Source organism: Pongo abelii, chromosome 1 (genome assembly GCF_028885655.2).
Source record: "Pongo abelii isolate AG06213 chromosome 1, NHGRI_mPonAbe1-v2.0_pri, whole genome shotgun sequence".
In the NCBI taxonomy this organism is placed as follows: domain Eukaryota; kingdom Metazoa; phylum Chordata; class Mammalia; order Primates; family Hominidae; genus Pongo; species Pongo abelii.
The window spans coordinates 173,595,133-173,613,116 of NC_071985.2; the positions used below are offsets into that span (position 1 = coordinate 173,595,133).

The 17,984-nt window shown below is 40.5% G+C and overlaps 1 protein-coding gene across 22 annotated transcripts in view; it reads right to left on the reverse strand.

Annotated features, from left to right (window-relative positions):
- The window catches only part of FGGY (FGGY carbohydrate kinase domain containing), a 492,018-nt gene that overhangs the window by 242,612 nt on the left and 231,422 nt on the right, over positions 1 to 17,984 (reverse strand). The gene's annotated exons all lie outside the window — the stretch shown is intronic.

The following is a 17,984-nucleotide window of genomic DNA, read 5'->3' on the forward strand; positions in this document are numbered from 1 at the left end:
ACCTTGACACTGCCACTGCCCCCTCCCCCCCAACCCTCCCACCCTCTGCAGAGCAAGAAAGATAATAGGGAAGGTCTTTTTCTACATGAGATGTAAACAGACATTTACTAGATATACGAACTAGTTAGGGCGTAATGGTTCAAAGCAAGGGCGCTGGAACTCGACTGCTTGGTTTCAAGTCTGGCAAGTAGGTCAAATCACTGAAGCTTCCTGTGTCTCAGTCTCCTGATCTATAAAATTGGAAAGATGATAGAATGTAGCTTATAGGGCTATCATGGAGATTAACTGAGTGGAACAATGTGTGGGACAGTTTACTCAATATATTTTCATCATTTTTGATGTTACTACCAACAACTTCCAATCTTTGGTGTTAATAGCAGTTCATTTGCTTTCAGCATGGTGTGTGCTTTGCCAGAGTTATTTGGGTTTACTTAGATTGACTGGAACACCTGTTTTCTGTCCTTGACTACACAACTGATGACAAAATAATTGGGGGCCCAAAGGAATAAGGAAAATGAGGTACCAGGTAGTAGGTATAACCCAGGTTAGCATTTTAAACATTAAGAATAAACCAAAATCTGCTTATTTCATGAAAAGCCACAATTACATGTAGCACCATGCATACTGCAGTTTAACTTGGGATGGCATTCATCATTTCTGTCTTCATGCCACACTCCTCCATGACTTAGAGCCATCAGAAACCAATTCAAGAGGCTGGTTGTATTGGGAGGAGTGGAGAGAACAAAGAACAGACCTTCTGATAACTGGGTCTCACTCCTCTGTTTCTCCTTTCTACCCAGAAAGATCAAATCTCAAAGGTAGGCTAATATGTATAGCTTGGAAATCTGAGACTTAGAGAAAACTAGAAAAATCCACAGTGAAGACAAAGCAAAAACTTGATGTCAGAAATTCCTTTCTTCCTAACCTCAACACAGCCTCTAGATTACTTGGACATTATCATCTATGACTTCAGAAAAGACCATTTCTCATTCTCAGACATTAGGCATGGTATCAGGTATCAGGTTGAAATCTAATCCAAACAGCCAAGTTAACTCAGAAAAATTACTTTGTAAAAATTAAAAAAAGAAAAAAAAATTAAGAATTTTTTTTTTTTCTTAATTTGTGGCCTAAGCATCACAAATGCATCTTGTGGAGTAAGTCCTTAAATAGATCAAATACTGTGACTCGAAGGCACACAAATGCTTCCTGAAAATTTATAAATTGATTAATTCAACAGCTATTTACTGATCCCCAATTATAAGCCAGGAACTATGCTGGGTGCTAGAAATATAAAGATGAAAGTTGTTTCCTTGTATTCTACAAGATCCCAGTCTAGCACTGGTGGAAAAATACACAGGCAGACATGTATAAGACACTATGTGAGTGACCAGTGACTCAGATCTGAATAGTCTAACAGAAGGAAGGAGCCCCAGCCCCTGACCTAGTTTGGATGGTTGGAGGCAGGGGCTCCTAAAGCAGGTGAGGCAGAAGTGTATCAGCCATCAGGGAAGGAAGATGGGGAGGGAAAAGCTTTCAAGCACACCCTGAGACAAAAGAGACAAAGTCAAATACACAGTAGAGAGAAATAGCCAGATGGTACAAAACTGTTGAGCTACACAGTCTGAAGGAGACGGAGCTCTGCATTCTGAAGAAGCTGGTTGGTGTAAAGTTCTGGGTCTGAAGTCTGACAGATCTATATTTGATTCTTTTTCACCACCAGCTTCCTGTGCAAACTTCTGTAAGTGAACACACCTCTTCGAACCTCACTTTTCTCACTTGTAAGCTGGAAATAACGGCATTTCCTTTACAGGGTCATTTTTCCAGGTATCTGCACTTGATGGGGTTCAGGACATGCTACCCCAAAATATGGCATGTTAGTATTTTGAATAGTTTAAGCTGAAGGTATCTGAGAAAATCATAAAGGCATAGAGGTCACTCTTACCTTTCCCCCACCATTCTCCCCTAAAGCAGGTCATTAAACCTAGGATTTTCTGACTGTCCCCTGAAACAGGTCATAAGACCCTCATGTGAGAGGTGCCCTCCTTGTACTCAAAGGAAAGAACCATCCTTATATCTGGAGATGAAGGATCACACGGATGAATCTGCACTAACAGGCTTTGCTAAGTTCCCCAGTTTATTACCATTAAATCATGCCCTTCTTGCCCTATCATATTTTTCCATGTCTGTCTACTCTTCATCAAGCCTAACTAAAAATACTCATGTTTAACTGTTCCTCTGGGTTTGCATTTCTGTATGATTCCTCCCATATCACATAAAACATATTACATAAATGTGTATGTTTCTCTCTTGTTAATCTATCTTTTGTTAAAAGGGCCCCAGCTATGAACCTAGGATAGACAGAAGAAAAGATAACTCTCCTCCTCTACACTCTATTTAAAGTCCAGGACCCAAGGAAACCCCCCAGCTTATCTTGGGGCAAACTGGAATAGTTGTTCATCCTAGGTGTAAGGCAAGAGCCTTGTACTCGGGATATAGGCACTACTAAACAAATGTTAGTGTACAATTTCTCTTGGGAGAAAGCAGGTTGCCTTCAGCAACCTTCTCTTGCCCCTAGACAAATGGTCTCTTTTATAAAATTATTCAAAGGCTCCTTGAAGTTAGGGAAAGTAATCAGCACCCCAGATAATCCCCTCAAAAACATAAAACAAACCAGTGAGATGCTTGAGGAAAACACCAGGAAAGAGATGGGAAGTGACAGGACAGGTTCTTCAGGACATTTAAACTAAAAAAAAAAAAGGCCTGAAATTTAAGGAAAAAAAATATTAATTAGCAGGCTAGCTCTCTTCTCTCTCCAACCTCTGATGCCAAGCTCAGTACCACCTCCTGTGATAAGAGTTTCGGTTCCAACAGAAACTTCCAAAGGTTTTGTCGGGGTTAGTTGAACATTGACAGATTCTTCACAGCTTGGAATTAACTCTGAGAGCCAAAACCAGGCCAAGTTTCTATTAAGGCTAGGATTTTCCCTGGGTAGGGTTAGAGGGCTCTCCTACATCTAGACTGATTAATTTATCCTTGACACAAGCTTCAGACAATAAGACCAAAAAGACAAATAGATTCTGAAGCTGGATGTTGATTCTATCCCTCGCCTGCCACCACTATTCCCAGGAGACTGGAGACGGGATTGTAAGGTGACTCGCACCACTGGATAAGACTCAGGCCAGAGGGCTCAGAGAATTAAGTGACAGGCAGAGCAGCTGGGGAGAAAAAACAAGCAAAACAAAACAAAACCCTAAGCAGGATAAAAAGCCCAGGGTTGTGGCACAATGAATGACATGTGGCTGACATAGTTTCAAAGAGAACAACAGCTTAGGTAAATAAATAGTGTAGAAGATGAGAGTAAAAATGAATTCAGAAAATCTCATGAGGTATGCACTGACATTTTTCAAAACCTGCAGTTGAAATGACATCTCTGCTTCTACCGAGGACAAGATTTAGCTCTCCTCTCCACCTCTGCACCTGCTCTTGACACCTGCCCACCTTCTCTGGACAACAGCCCCAGCCAAGCTTGGTTCTCCTTTCTCTGTGTCCATCCTAGGTGCCTTAGGGAATGAGTGCCTGTGAGGGAGGGCACTGGCTTTGAGGAAGACACTTCCAGATATCACCACTTACATGACCTCATGCAAATGAACTGAGTTTTTTGGGCCTCTGACATCCCATCTCTAAAAGGGAAATGATTATTTAAAAGTAAAAAAAGCCAGGTGTGGTGGCTCATGCCTGTAATCCCAGCACTTTGGGAGGCCAAGGCAGGCAGACCACCTGAGATTGGGAGCTCGAGACCAGCCTGACCAACATGGAGAAACCCTATCTCTACTAAAAATACAAAATTAGCCGGGCATGGTGGCACATGCCTGTAATCCCAGGTACTCGGGAGGCTGAGACAGAATTGCTTGAACCCGGGAGGCGGAGGTTGCAGTGAGCTAAGATCGTGCCATTGCACTCCAGCCTGGGCAACAAGAGTGAAACTCCATCTCCAAAAAAAAAAGTAAAGAACATACATATAGTCTTGGCTTGAAAGAACAGTGCTGTCACACGTTCAGCCCTGATTAATAGTATCTCCGTCCTCTGTTTAGAAGGATTCAATTCAGTAAACATTTACAGAGCACAACTTTACATCAGGTACTGTGCTCAGCACTGCTGGGGAAATAATACTTGAAAAAAAATGTAATCCCTGTCCTCAAAGAGCTTATAATCTCCTGAGGAGCCAAGGACATGGCAGAGGCAGACTAATCATGGCTTCAAGAGAGGACAAACAAGTCTTCTGGCAAGAAGTAATTCCTGCTGTATGGGCCTAATGAAGGCTTCTTTACTGAGGCCCTCTTTCCTCTGACCTTATGATTAGAAGGATCTCCTCCAGCCTGGCTGTGGCTGCTGACTCTCAGCCACAAAAATGGCTTAGCTGTTATCATCAGCAGCAGCTAGTAGTTGTGTAGTATTTACGCAGGCCAGGTGCTGTTTTGAGTGTTTTAGGTAAATTAACTTATTTAATTCTTACAACTGCTATGATGATGCCCATTTTGGAGATGAAATATTTAGACTCAGCATGTTCAGTAACTGACACATGATCACAGACAGTAGGTGACAGAATGGAATATAAACTTAGGTAGTCTGGCTCCAGAAATCATACTTTTTTCTAACCATTAAGCTGTTGAAATGGTGTTATCTGTATCCTTGTACATACTTTTGGTACACTCAAGTACACATTTCTGTTGGATATATTCTGCATATCCATATTATTTTTCATTCTCCTTCTGCTTTTTCTCCTATTAAATTCTGTATTTCAAAGGAAATAATTTTAAAATGACTTTTAAAATAACATTCAATCTACCATTTTGAAGTACCACTAGGCAAACCCGGAATATGTCCAAGTCAGTCCTGTTTTCTTGTGAGTTCTTTGGAATGGTAACTCCCCAGACTCCTTTCAGCATGGGCCAGAGGCAGTAACTGGGCCAGACAAGATGGAGCAGCTATCATCTTGCCAGGATTTCCAGCTCTGTACAGGCCTGGCAGTACCTGCTGTGCTGTCGGTGTGCACTGTGCCCTCAAGTTAGATGGTCCTTTTCATTGTCCATATCCTTCCTCAGTTCAGCTGTCTGCCTGCCAATCTACAGCCGAAATTCTGGCAGGCTGGCAGGTGTCCTTCCCTTCTTCTCCCTTCCATCATCTTTCTATGGGGTTGTGTGGCCCAAGGCAGAGATGAAAGAGGCTCAGAATCCCTGGTTATATATACAAGAGAAACTCAATGTATTAACATTCCATGGAGAAAGTAATCACTGATGAACTAATTTTAGCTGAGGAAGTTGCAATTCTATCTAATACATTGTTCGAGGAAGGCTCACTGTTAAAGACATCAAAAAACAAAAAAAAAACCACACAAACAAAAAAGCCTACTTGCCACCACTATCACTAACATGGATTGTGCACTACAAAAGAGGATTCTTCACATAATTTTTCCCTTACTTGATTACTCATAATTATGAGTATAAAAAGGTGGGAGTAGAATTTAACATTTATGAAGCACCTAATACAGGCAGGAAGTGCGTTGAGTTGGGAGTTGCTCCTTTGTGTGCTGATGTATAAAGTGACACACCCTGACTTCACTTCTAACAAACTCCTTCTCTAATTGCTTATTAATTACCACTCACCTCCTCCTCTCTGTTCTTCAGAGCCAGGTTATTTCACACTCATGTCTGCATTCCCAGTGCCTAGCACAGGGCTGCCCAGAGCCTTTGATATTTTTAATAAACCTTATCAATGAAGTATAACCTACATTAAAGAGCTACAAATTTTAAGTATACAATTTAGTGGAGTCTTACAAAGTAAACACACCTATCCAGATCAATAAATAAACCTCACGTCCTTTTTCAAACACCATGCCTTACCAGAGATAACCACTGTCCAGATGTCTACACTACAGGATTTGCTGAATTTTTAAACCATTCAGTGTATTTTCTTTATGCCAACTTCAGTCACCCATGTTTGTGAGATTCAACCACACTGCTGCATGTAGCAATATTTTGTACATTTTTGTTGCTGTATAATCCTCTACTCCACGAATATACCAAACATTGATGAATTCTATTATAGATGGGTACTGGGGGTTTGCAGTTTTTGCCTATTGCAAATAATGGTTTTATGTGTATTACTACATATGTATTTTTTCTGGTACACATTTCTGTCGGATATATGTCTAAGAACAGGACTGCTGAACCATAGCCTATTAGAATACTGCCAAACTCTTTCCCAAAGTGTGGTCATATTTCCACATCAATGCTTGAGCATTTCAGGTGTTTGATATCCCCATCAATACTTGGCATTATCAAACTTTTTGATTTTAGCCAACCTGTGGGGTGTGTAGTGATATCATAGTATGGTTTTAATTTGGACTTTCCTAATGACTAACAAGGCTGGAAAATTTTTCATATCTTATTGTCCATTTGTATATCCTTTTTTCTGCAAAGCTGCTCAAATGTATATATGCACACATTTATACACACACATATATGCACACACATATATACATATTTAACCATTGTTCTGTCAACATAATTGTTCTTTTCTCATTAATGTGTAGACATTCTTTATATACTCTGGATACACATCTTTTGTTACATGCATTGCAACTATTTCCTTCCACTTTGTGGCTTGCATTTTCACTCTTTTAATGGAAGCTTTTGATGAAAAGAAGTTTATTATTTTAACATAGTCTTATTTACCAATCCTTTTCTTTATAGTTGTACTTACATTAATGTCCTATTTAGGAAAACTGTCTATCTCAAGGTCATGAAAATCTTGTCTTTTAGGAACTTTATTTTTTTTACATTTCATACTTAAGTTTTTAATCTGTTTGGAATGTATTTGTATGTATAGTATAAGGAGAAGGGCCAAAATTCAATTTCTGCCATGCTGATAACCAATCGGCAGGGTACTGTTTCACTGAAAAATACATTGTTTCCTTACAGCTCTGGCAACGGCACCTTTGCCACAAATTAACTGTCCATACATGTGTGAGTTTGTTTCTGGGCTCCTTAATCTGTTTTCCTCTGGGTTGTCTGTCCTTCCCTCAACACCATTCTTAATTACTTTGTAATAAGTTCTGCTATCTGGCATTATGGAGTTTTCCCAACTTTGTTCTTTTTCAAGATTGTCTTATTATTGATCCTTTCCATCCAAGTTTTAGGATGTCTACCAATTTCCATCCTCTCACACACAAATCTGCTAGAATTCTGAACTGGAGTACATTGAATCTATAGAACAACTGGGAAGAAACTGTCTCATTTATAATACTGTTTTCCAATCATTGAACATCATATATCCCTCGATTTATTTATGACTTCTTTAGTTTCTCTCAATGTTTTATAGCTTTCTGCATAGCTGTCTTACACATCTTCCTTCCTAGGTACTTAATATTTTTATTTTATTGTAAATCACGCTATTTTAAAATTTTTATTTTCTAAATGGTTGCTTCTGGATTAGAGAAATAAAATTGAGTTTTGTATTGGCTTTCTGCAATAGCAACCTTGCTAAATTACTTATTAATTTTAATATTTTATCTATAGATTCTTTCGACATTCTATATGTGTATAATTGTATCATCTATGATGTTAGCTTTATTTCTTTCTAATTCTTATATTTTCCATTTATTTTTCTTGACTTGTTGCACTAGGTAGGCCCTGTGGAATAAACGTGGTAAGAATTGGAACATTTTTAATATTTCACCATTAAGTATGATATTTGCATTATGTTTTTTTCTTTGTTGATATCCTTAATCAAAATAAGTTCCTTTCTACTCCTAGTTTGCCATGATTTTTTAAAAAATCATGAATATGTGCTAAGTTGTATCAAAAGCACTTGTAAACAGCTGTTAATATAATTTTTCTCTTGTATCCTTTTAATATGGAATTGCATTAATTGATTATTCAAAAGTTAAGATAACTCACTTGAGTTCTTTTATAAGTTTGGAAAAACTTTTGGTCAATATCTTTTCAAATATAGCTTCTGTGTATGATTCATTATCTCTCTTCTCTCATTCTTGGACTCCAACTACACCTCTGTTAGACCTCTTTACCATGCTCCATATATCTCATACTTGTTTGTGTATTTCATGTATTTTCCATCCTTTTGTATATTGGCTGTAGTATAAATAGGTTTTTCAGATCTATGTTTCAGTTCTCTAATTCTCTTTTCAATTATATTGTATGCTGTTGACTTTACTCCACCTAGTCAGTTCTTAATCTCAATTATTAGTTTCAATTCTAGAATCCCCATTTCTTTTTCTACTTCCCAGATCTCTGCTGAATTCTCCATCTTCTCCTATAATTTCTTGACCATATTAATCACAGATATGTCAGAGTACATGTCAAATACCACCAGCATATGGATTTTTCTGTGGGTTTGTTTTTACTCTTGATTTTCAAAATTGGTCATATTTTACATGCTTATTTTCTACTGAATGCAGACATTACATATGAAACCTTTTAGTTATAACTTGAGCTTCTGATCATGTTACCTACCTCTAGAAAGGATATAACCTTGCTTCTTGCAGTTAGCTCAAGTAGGGATAGACGATCTGAATTTAATCAGATGTTAATTTAATTCAAACCCAGGCTTTGGCCTTTGTAAAGCTTGTCTATTTTTAGTTTACACTGACGTTCGGGGTCCCAAATAACACCTAGAGGATTTACTAGTATTCTCCCTCTTCAACGATGTCCAAACTCAAATATTTATACTTCCAGCCTGCAGACTGCCCAAACGGGTGTTTAGCTTCTTGGCCTCTGAGTTGCAGGTTTCAACTCAGCAAATGCTCAGAGTGTATTATAAAATGGTGGAAATGTTGAGTCCAAATCTCAGCAAGTCAGTAAATGCTCAGCGTATAAAAGGGTGGAAATGTTGAACCCAGCTCTCTAGGCTTCGCTTCTGATCTTGGCCCCTCAAGTCCTTTAGTAGCTCTCTGGTGCCTTGTGAGTTGAATATGTGGATACACTTAATTTTCACCAGCTTTTTATTTTGGGGGACCAAGAGGACAGCCCATTGTTGCCAGAAAAAAAATTCAATAAATGGCAAGTGAATAAATTAATGAATTAAATATATTCTATTTGTGATCACATTTATTCCAACAATACCACTTCAATAGTAGGAAAATTTTGGCATATAAAAGTGGATATATTAGAAGAAAAAGCATGAATCTTGATTTTCGCACCTATATAAAAAAGTGAGGTTTAAAGAGGTGACTTGTAGAAGTTACATAACTGGTAAGGGCAGATTTGAGACTTACACTCAATCCTCCTGACACACAGACTCTGCTTACTTCTGTTAAACAGTGCCATGCCATCATTGTCCAGTGCACTCTTGCTTCGGAGAGCTATATATGTAGCACTTTAAGCCCATGCATTAAAGGACTCCATCACTGTTCATCAGCCTATTTTTAATTTTTTAATGTCCCCTCTTGTTCCATTGATACTGCCTTGGAATTGCATCAGTTCTGGCCTTCAAGGTCTCTTACAACAGTCCTGTCTTCTGGTCCATTAACCTCACTGCCTCCAAAGTTTATGTTTACAAGCTAGTACCTTAAGGATAAAAATTCCAAACTCTTTTAAATGATGTTCAAGGCCCTCAAAAACTTTGTCCCCACATATATCTCTCATACTTCCATTTCAGCATACTCTACACTATAGTATACTCCGTATTCTGCAGCCAAAGGGGTACCCTCATGCTTCTGGATCTTGGTGCATACTACCTCCCTCTGCTTCCCTCTCCTTCTCACCCTCCTCCCTGCCTAGCCATCTTGTCCATCTGATAAATTCCTATTTCTCCCTCCAATTCATCTTTAAGTGTCAAACCAATCATTTTTGGGGGAAGGGAAGGCAATTTTACTAACTTGCTCAGGTAAAGTGAGGTTAGACTCCTGTAATAGCCCAGACATGCTTTTATCAGACACTTCCCACATCATACTCGGATGGCTTACTTGCCTGTTTCTCCAATCAGAATGGGAGCTCTTTGAGGACAGAGACTATAATTTATTCATATTTATATCTTTAGTACCTAGCACAGTACCTGACATGAAAGGCAGATATGTTACCTGTTGGTTGAAGCTGGGAGAAAATATTTTTGCATAGTCAGCTATTAATTATTAAAATTACAGCATATTTTATCTATAATTCTAAGTTAGCAGTGCTGGGTGACAGCCAGAGAATAATCCTTGTACTTTCCTACAGTGTGTGGACTCTATGGCAAGTGTTTTCTCAGCTTTGGGAGGCCTTTTGTTTTGCTTCATTAACTTCAAGATTTATGGCTCTACTTTAAATGAGTGAGTTTACTAGATATCTCCATCGAAGACAATAGATTTAAATGAATGCCCAGTTTGAGACTGGATGAATTACCCTGACTGCCTTGAAGTTAACAAGTTATTATTATCTTCTGCCAAATATGAGATGAAATCTATTTCAAATTAAAAAGGAAAAATATTTTTATACATTTAATTTAGTAATAGCTATGTAAATAGAAAGAGCTAGGAGAATATAAAGAACATCAAAAATTTTAAATAACTTGTGCCTAATGCATGGATTTGTTTTAAAAAGTTGTCAAACTCCCTATCTTCTTTTCAAGCCCCACTGCCAAAACCTATTTCAGGAAACCTCTTTGCCTTTTCCCCCAACTAGTGAGTATAAAAGTATACAAAGCCATGCTTAAAATGAATCTCTGGCTTGAGATCACCTTCAATGACTTGCCAATGCCTCCAGGGAGAAAGAGGAAGCACAAACTCCAAAACGGTACTCAGATGGGACAGACTCCCAATCTATCTCCACCTATTTGATCATTACATCCTCTTCTTCCAGGAATCCCTTAGAGAAATCATAGGTTTCAGCCAAACTGAAATGCTTACCATTCCGTGACCTCATTTCAGTGCCTCCGTTTATGTTATTCTCTCCATCCAGAATACTCTACATTTCATTGCTTCCAGTGGAGAATACACCTATTCTCCCAGATTCATTCAAAGGCTATCCCTTCCCACTTCCCTGAAGGACCATGGTAGCTAACCTCAGGGGCTTCTCACTGCCAGCTGTGTGACCTTGAGCAAGCTGCTGGAGTCAATGTGAAGATTATACATGTAGACTCTCTAGCATATTTCTATCATGAAGGTCCCTCAATAAATATTATTATTTTTGTCTTTTCTTTGCCTTACTGTTTCAACTGAAAGTGATTCTTCCCTTTTTAAAATTCCTGTAGAACTCAATCCATCTGCCTCTATTTCTTTGTGTCACTGTATTTGCCACAGTAACTAGTCTAGTGCTTAGCATGTTAAGCAAACCCATTCATTCACGCATGTATTCATTCATGCATATATTCATTCATTTACTGAGCTAAGAGTTACAGAGATGAAGATGACTAGATTCCATTGTTCATAAGAAGTTTACAGTCTAAGTAGGAGAGACAGCTATATAATCATCCATTTGGGTGTTTAAATAGTTATTGTCTGTATGTTACATTTAATGATACATATGCATAAGGGAAACAAATTATTAGGCCACATGCATTTGGCTGAGCTATAATGATACACCACAGTAAAGCAGACAGTATATAAATTCCTTTGAAGAGCCACATTACTGGGCATATTTAATATATTTCACAAAATCCAATTGCGTGGGTTTTTCTTTACCACTTTGAGCTGTGAGAGGCCTCAATCCAGAAGGCATATAAAGTTTTCATTCATATTATTGATACTGGTAGGAGACTCCCATCTGAGGGTTTCATGGTGGTGAGTCACAAGGCTGATATACTTTTAACTCTTGAGGCTAAATTCAGCCCAGGGACCTGTAACAATACAGATTGACAGCCTAACACTTTCTCTTTCAACAAAATAGAAGAAGCTTAGCTTTCCCTAGAGCTGAGCATTTGGTTAAAAGATGCTCCATGTCTTCAGGTTTTAGAACATTAGAAGAAAATCATCTACAGCTGTTAACACTGGCGTGGATGAAGCTATATAATGGTAAGAGAGAGCAAGCTGGGGCCAGACAGACCAAGGTTCCCTCTGTTCAACCACACTAGCTGCCTGAGTCTAAGTGAGTCTCTTTCCTCTCTTTAAATGAGGGTGGTGAGAATGCGCACAGCCATAAAAGTTGCTGTCCACATTAAGTGGCATCCAGGTAAACAGATAATATCCAGCTCATGGGAAGTATAACACATTGGAAAAACTCTTTATTGCTCTACTTTTGAAATAAAAAATTTAAAATGCAGTCTTTCAATTAGCCTGGATTCAACTTTGCTCTTTCTGGATTATGGACAGACAATTTTTGATGGTAACCAACGTGAGTTTAGTCTGCCCCTCTTGCTGTCTTTTAAGGTACCACTGGTGAAGTTCATCAGGCTCATGTGTGGGCTGGATACAGTGCAGATATTTAGGCCCCAGTTAAAGCCACTGATCAGAACGAGTTGTGGTGGTGGGGACCCAGTCATCCGCATTTTAACTAGCTCCATGAGTGCCTATGCACGCTCAAGTTTGAAAACTGCTGCAAGAAGTAATAAGAATGGAAATCAGATTATTAAAAAAAACCTATAAGTCATTCTAAGTTTAAATTGAAATACTCCTTTTATTTGGTTATCTATATTATGAATTCGATTAATGATGGATGATTGGAAGTAATCAAAACAATCTATTTTCTCATGTTGCCCCTTCATATATTTTCCACTCTCCATCTCCAGTAAACAGTAATTTCTAAGTAAAACGGGAACAGAGGCAAGTTATGTGGAGTAATTTGTCATCACCACCAACAAAATGAAGATGGAAACATTTACAAGTATGGGTGCAGGAATACTAAGGGGCTCTGGAAGAACATTCGCCAGCTCAGACTGCAGTGAATATGAGCAAACTTTGTATGTTTTTTGTTTGGGTTTGAAGACTGGAGAAGAGACAATGGGGTGAAGAGAAAGGGGCAGAGATAAAATTCGTCTCACAAAAGACACTGGCAGAAAGAAGAGTGGGTATGAGACATTGAAATCAGCACTGCCCACCCTCAGGCCTGGCGGATGAGAAACAGCGATCGTGAAACACTGAAGGTAGAAATGCAGGAATATGCCGTTTCCTGTCCAACTACGACTCTACAGGATAAGTGCGGTTGCAAAGATAAAGTGCTAGGCACTAGTAGGGAGCAAATAATTTCAGAATCCTTCCCAGAGCCTGACAAAATAAATATCTGCTTAATTTCATTTAAGTAAGCTTTTGCTCTAAGCTTAAAATGAGATGGTATCTTTTTACTACTTTAATGGAAGATCATCCATTAGTATTAAAAATTGTAATTACACTACCAAGGCACGTGCTTGATAACGAAGAATATTCCAGATATTTTTCACATCAAAATCAGTGCTGAGAAAGCTATTTGAATGGATAGGTTTGCTTGAAATTAATTTTAGCATTCAATCTCTTTGGCTGGGAATTTAAGGCCTTTTACATTCTAGCTTCCAACTGGAGTAGCTAATACTTGTTGAGTGCTTACAATGTGTCAGGAGAAGGCATCTCTAAAATAACCCTGTGAGGCACTATTCCCATCCCCATTTGCAGAAGGGAAATCTGAGGCACAGAGCAGGTAAGCTCTTTACTAACAAGTGGCAAAACAGGGGTTTGAACCCAGGCAGTCTGATTCCAGTCAGAGTGTGCTACACAGGCTCCGTCTTCCCGGCTGCCTCTCACTGCTCCTCTCGCACATTTGAATGGCGAGGTGGCCACACCAAAATGTTCCTTGATTATGAAGGGCATTTTCACGTCTCTGAGCCTCTGCACATTCTACTACTGCTTCTTAGAAGGCTTATCCAAGTTTTCACTTTCTAGGAGTTTTCACCTCCTAACTTGTCCAGGAAGAGCTGGCTGATCCATTCCCTATACTCTTGTAACATTTTTTCACCGCCTGGAAAAGCAGTATGCAAGTTGTATTAGGATTTTTCTGAATACAGATCTCCCATTTCCACCAGCTGCTGAGTCCTCTAGAGAAGGGACTGGGTCATCTTCATCCTGGTATTCCCAGTGCCCAGCACATGCTTGAGGCAAAGTATGTGCTGAACATATATTTGCTGATTGAAAAAATCTCTGCCTTGCTTTTTACACAATGAAATATTTCCTCTCTTCATTAAGGTTTGTTTCCTCAAATGTCCCCATTCTAGACTGAACTTTCCTGATCTCTGTATACCAGTAGCACCTCCTGGAACTTTCCATCACTTTAATCAGGACTATTCTTCATAACACTCAGCAGTACCCTATGCAAACACATGCATGCATATCCACTTACATATACACACATAAATATACACATACATATATATAGACACATGCATATAGACTCATGAACATTAGAATATACACACATACACAAACACATCACAAATCAGACACACACATAAATGTACACATAAACAGACATACAAATAGGGGCATGCAAACATGTACATGCACAGTATATACACATCCACGCACACATTCACAGACACAGGCATGGATGCATATGCACGCACAACTACATACAGATATACACATGTAATACACACACATGTATAAATACCAGATCCATGCATAAACACACGTGTATGAAGACACTCATAAATATGCACAAACATATAAAGAGACACATAGTTATGCACACATACAATACATATATGTATACTTACATATACATATAAATATATATGTTTAAATGGGAGTTTATGAACTTCCCCAGTAGGATAGAAGCTCTATAAGAGAAGGAGCTTGGCTTTGTTTACCACTGTATCTAACATACCTATAACAATGCCTGACACACAGAAGGAAGACATCATCTACCTGTAAATCAAGAAATACATCTTTGATTTTTCTCTTGCCCACTGCTACTATTCATAATGTAAGTTTACTGCAATCACATTAATCATAGCTAAACACACACAGAGTATGGCCAGACATTATTCTAAGTGCTTTACAAATAAAAGCTCATTTATTACTCAAATCTATGCAAGAATACTATTATTCCCATTTCTCAGATGGGGGAACTGAGGCATGAAGTATTGTCATGGGATCCTCGGGGTGTCACTTTGCCAGCCAGAAACCTCTGTGGCTGGTGGCATCTTCTGCCTGAGTATTGCTCGTGCCCAATGGGCTCATTCCACGCACTCAGCCCAGCAGGCTGGGCTCAGCTCACGCCACCATCCCGGATCCCACACCTACCAAGGGTGAGCCAGGTGTGGAGCAGTGAGGGGTGTGTGGGTGAGCAAGTACAGAGTCTGGCCACTGCACACAACCAGACAAGCAAGCTGCTGTGGCAGGGGAGGTAGCTACAGGCACTGGTATAGGTGCCAGCTCCACGCAAGGCTGCAGCTGGATCCGATGTGCTGCATGTGGCTTCTGCTGTGGGCACCCGCATCTGGATGAGGGGAACACAGGCACCTGGAGGCTTGGAGATGCCATGAACCTCAAAGCCTTAAAGACAGTGTCACACCCCTGGCTTGAGGAGCCCCTAGGTCTGGGCTTCATGAAGGACCACAGCTCTTCTCTCCTCAATGCCCACAAAGTAGCGAGTGAGCCGGAGGGATGTGTTTCCAGCCTTGTTTGTATTACAGCTCTTTCAGTCCTGCCATTCAGTGGGTCCTGAGTTCTTATCCTACAACCTGGAAGAATGAGATACACAGACAGCTGGAGGGTGAGCAAGGTGGAGAGAAGCTTCATTGAGTGACAGAATAGCTCTCAGGAGACCTGAAGTGGGTAGCTCTTTTCTGCAGTCAGGTCATCTAGATGAGTGTCCAGCTCTCAGTGGAGAGGAGACCTGAAGTGGGTAGCTCCTTTCTGCAGGCAGGTCATCCCAATGGGTGGAGAAACCCAAAGTGGGTAGCTCCTTCCTGCAGCTGGTAGTCCTGAGTCTGTCCATGCCTGACTGGGTCCAGGGATTTTTATGGGCTCAGAAGGGAGGAAATGAGTACTGATTGGTCCATGGGTAGCCATGGGCAGACCCAGAAAAAGCAACACAAGCTCTCACTCTGGGCCACAGACTCCACTCGGAACTGGCAGTCCAGCCACCAGGCTTCGGACTGTCCCTGGCTTGAAGGTGGGGTTTCGCCAGGGACCCGCTCCTTTCTGCCCAGGAGCCTGTCTGCTTCCTGCTGCCATCAACCCGCCACCCAGTCTTTTCCTACTGAGGCACCTGCAGGCCTGAGCCGAGCTGCCCTCAGCTCCTGCCATGCTCGTTGGTACCCAAAGTCCAGAGAGGGACAAGGTGGCAGGGGGCTAGCATGTCAGCGCCACCTCAAGTGCATGTACACCTGGCTGGATTGTGACAGCACTGGGCTCAGCCACAACTTTGCCCCACTCCAGAGCAGGCGCCGGCAATGGGAAGAGGCCAGGGAGTAGGAGCAGGCATTTCCAAGTCTGCAAAGGAAGGGGGGCTTCCTGGGCCCCTGAGAGCGTAGGGATGCCCAGGTCCAGAGCCGCAGCTGGGCAGCTGCAGCTGTGCCTGGGAGCATGAGGCTCCCACCCTGACAACTTGGTAGGGGGCAGGGCTGCCACCTGTTCTGGCCCCAGCCAGCTCTGCGGAGTGCACTCCTCTACTGCAGCCAGCATCTTCGCAGTGGCTGCTCCAGATGGGTCACTGCTGCCATCAGTGTCAGATGACTTCCAAGGGCAAAGAGACAGCTGATGGAACCAGTAATGTGTTTTTAACTATCTTACTGTGTTTACCTCAAGCATTTAAATTTTTACCATCTTCAGAGAGCCAAACTCTTACATCACAGTCATAGAACAAAGCACAGATACAGATTAGAGGTATGGAAAGGTGGGCTGGGGGGACTGCTGTTGAATGATATAACTGGAGACTAGTGTGATTTTTCTATATTCAAAGAAATTTTCCTTCTTAGTTTCCCCAGATATCTATACTAGCTACAGAGTGTACTGAGGCAATGCTCAAGATGCCCATATGGAAAATTTTAAAAATTATTTCTCTTTGCTCTTTACAATGATATGAATGCACAGCGAAGAGAAAACTGAAAACAAGGAAATGAACCAGGCCTGTGGAGAGATAATAAGGAAGAAGCCAGCAGTTTAGATGTGAGGCTGCCGCCTTGGGGCAATAACTAGAGATATGTATTTTCCCACCATCAGCTGCTGATTTGCAAGACCCAAAGTAAACATTAGTGCTTAGAAACAGTATATGGATGTGAAGCACTATGTGTTGAGTCTTTGTGCCATGAAAAACAGTGGACCTGATCCTACTCTTGCAGCCAGTGACGCAAGCGCAATCTTAGACTCTGGGCCCCCAAACACACACTTTTCTAGCAGTCTGTACCTTTTGAACTTGGAGTAGGAAGTCCTCCTAACAGGTGCTTGGCAGTGTCAGAACCAGCGGCTGGATTACTGTGTGTTTTTTGTTTTTGTTCCCAAGTTCAGCAAAGGAAAATATCAGCTCAGCTCATTTTCTCGGCCATATACGAATACAGGAGAGAAAAAGTGAAACCTTCTGTTTAAAAATGGCCCCAGAATACCAGATACAGTTCTGTAGTAGATGAGATGATCAGAGTTTGTTTAAAATGAGAGGCTCTGGGCACAGAATAAGACACCTTGCTCCATTTACTAGGTAGTACTTTTCCATTGTTTGATGCAAGGGTTGCACCAAAGCTGATGTGAAGACAGAGGCACACAAATAAGGGTTTGAGTCTTGGATCCAGTCTTCCTGGTCCTGTAACCTTAGGCAAATCCCTTCACCTCCTCGAAGGTCAGTTTTCTCAACCATTCGTGGGAGGTAAAAATATCTTCCCTATTCCAAGGGTAGTTTAAAAATGGCAAGTCACTACAAAAAGATTAAGATTAATCTTTGAGATTGAGATTATAAGCATTAATTAACAAATTTAGTAAACAAAATTAACATCAACATTAATATTGGTTATCTCTCCACCACACAACCCCAATAGCTATGCATCCCATTCCTACCCTGATCTAATAAGCCTGGCCTTACTCCCAATGATTG